The 2,773-nt window shown below is 46.3% G+C and overlaps 1 non-coding gene across 1 annotated transcript; it reads left to right on the forward strand.

The window, feature by feature from the left end:
• Positions 1-1,685: 1,685 nt before the first annotated feature.
• Positions 1,686-1,817, forward strand: LOC132649150 (small nucleolar RNA SNORA17). The gene has a single exon (XR_009587577.1). It is a non-coding gene; the product is annotated as a small nucleolar RNA SNORA17 (small nucleolar RNA).
• Positions 1,818-2,773: the final 956 nt, after the last annotated feature.

Here is a 2,773-nt window from a genome sequence, read left to right on the forward strand (position 1 = left end):
ACTGTTCTGTCAGGAGTACAGTCATAACTCTGCTCCCTCGCCAAGCTTCCGAGCAGGCTCTTGCGGAGGAAGTCACTGGTGGAGAGCCCACCCTTAGATTGCCTGTGTGTCTGTGCCTTCTGACCACAGTAAACAAGGAAGATCATTTGCCACGTGATCCTCTGTCCTGTCACGTGATCTTCTGTCCTGATGCTCTCTTCGAGATCATGGGCTCAGCAAGAATGGATGGGACCCTTTGAAATCACAGGCCGGAATATATTCTTTTCCCTCAATTTATGTTCGAAGCTCTGTCCCACTCATGACAGAGTACCTAACATTAATCTCTATTTAAGACTGACGTGGAATTGGAGAAGTGTGGATTCAGCATGTGATGGTAGCCATGGCTGCCCATAGATGTCGCCATCAACAGATTTCCTTCGGGAAACTGTTAGGCAAATGTTTACCAAATGCACCCGAGCGAGGAAAGGGTGCTCAGTGCTCACACAGACATGGTCGTATTGAAAATATGGGGAAAAAATAATGATTCATGCAGAACAAGCAAAGTGCTCAGAAGAGACTTGCAGCAGTAGTGAAAATAAGTAGTCACATGACGGGCATTGCTCTAGGTCTAAATAGTAGATTGTAAAAACAAGAAGCAACCCCCAAAGATCAATTTCCATGTACTTGAAATACTCCCCAAATAAAGTTCAATAATATTTACAGAGTTACAAAAGTATCCAGGATCCAAGTAAAGAAACAACCAAAGACTTTATAGTTACCAGGCGTGAAAATAATCAGGAAAACAAGGACAAGAAGGAAAACAAAACCAAAAAAAAAAAAAAAAAAAAGAACCTAAGCAAGTCAAAAAATTACAGTCATTACCATAATAAAAAAAGAAAAACAGAGTGCAAGAAAGCTTATTTCATGATTTTGTTTCCTATGTTCTTAAAATTAGATGTGTGAAAAAATATAAAGACTTAGAAATGAAAAGTATAGTTTCTGAGATTAAAAACACATCCAAAGGGATTAACTACAAATCGGAAGTCAAAGAGCAGATATGTGAACTCAATGGCATTTCAGTTTAATACAGTGTAATAAAAGCTATAAAAAACTAAGCAAAGAGGAACAAGGTGAAATGAACAGAGTTTAAATGCTCTGTGGGGCCATTTAAATGATCAAGTACTTTAAACTGGAGTGCCCAGAGGAGAGGAAGGACACAAGAACCTACCAGTGTCAATAATGACTCTAAATTGCCCAAATTTGTGAAAATCCATAATCTACAGACCCAAGAAGCCCAGTTACCCCAAAGCACATAAGCAAAATGAACACAACACTAAGAAACATCAAAATCAAACAACTCAAAACAAGTAACACCTTTAGCCAAGAAGCCACTCCCAATTGACAGCGGTGCGGAGAGGGGAGATCAGTTGCTTCAATGAAGTAACGCTGGGTGTATCAACTACTCTCCAAAGCAGGCCCCGCACTGAGGAGTGGTTGCACAAACTGGACTCCATGTTTGTTTGTTATTTTCAAAAGAGAAAAATAACATGACAGTGGATGGCTGGTGGGTGGTGATGGAGGACCTGGGTGGAGGGGAAATAATATGATCAAAAGAAATTGTGTGAAATTCTCAAAGAATAGATAAAAACGTTATTAAAACCGGTATAAAGAGAGAATCTTACTCAGTGATTAAGAACATTTGCTGCGCTGCCCCAAGAGACACTGTGGGTGTGGCTGCTGTGTCACACGTGCGTCAGTAGGAGAGGAGAGGAGAGAAGCCATGTCTATGCTCTGTGTTTTGACCTGTGCACATCTGAGATGACCTCCAGTCTGATGCCAGGTAGGCCTGGGGGGAGCAGACCATGGCCGAGATGACCCCTGCCCAGTGCCACAATGCACGAGCGAGGCACAGCACTCCTGAGATCACCCCTGAGACAACCCCAGACACAGAGACCCGGGCACCACTAAGAGGAGCAAGCAAGTGGTGGAGAAATGAAAGAAACAGAAGGATGTGGGCACAATGAAGAGAGGCAGAGCTGGAGGCCCCACGGTAGTGAGGGATGACCTGACGTGAGTGGCACTGATGCCACCAGGGACCAGGGTGCTACTGGCCTGTGCATGGTGGGAGAGCTGGTCCTGGGGGGTCGTGAGAGCAGGAGAGATGACCCCATCCCTAGCCAGCTGCCAGCCCCGGGCAGTACCTTACCTGGGCAGCAGGGTTGAGCGGTCCTGGTTTCTGGGAGTGGGGGTGGGGTAGGAGGCACGGGGTGGGGAGGGGCGTGGGGGTGGCGGGGAGTGGGGTTGTGAACTTCGTGAGCCTCTCCGGGGGCGTGAGAGCACTAGATGACCAGCTGGGATACTTCCCAGGCCAGATCCAGGGTTTGGGATCGGCCCAACATCTACCTTATTGATGAACTAATGGAGTGCACGAAGGGGCTGATCCTTTAGATCCAAAACTACAGGATCTCCATGACACGGGGCAACAACAGGATATCCAAGGGGAGTCCCCGAGAGGCTCCTTCCAGCACTGACGGAGTAACAGAAGCCAGAGGCCTCCTACCAGATCAATGAACATTAGCAAGCAAAGAAGTGTGGACAAAACAGCACACTGTGGGACACACTGCAGCCTCCACAAGTTTTATTTCCCCCTCTGTTGGAGGGGTGGTTGCAAGCGTGGAGGGAGGGGGGAGGGGGGGGGAGCTGGGTAGGACTGGGGTGCACAATGTGAAAGTCACAAAGAAGCAGTAAAAAGCTTTTTAAAAAAGGCTTTTTTTTTTTTTTTTTTTTTTTTGCT

Source organism: Meriones unguiculatus, chromosome 18 (genome assembly GCF_030254825.1).
Source record: "Meriones unguiculatus strain TT.TT164.6M chromosome 18, Bangor_MerUng_6.1, whole genome shotgun sequence".
NCBI lineage: Eukaryota > Metazoa > Chordata > Mammalia > Rodentia > Muridae > Meriones > Meriones unguiculatus.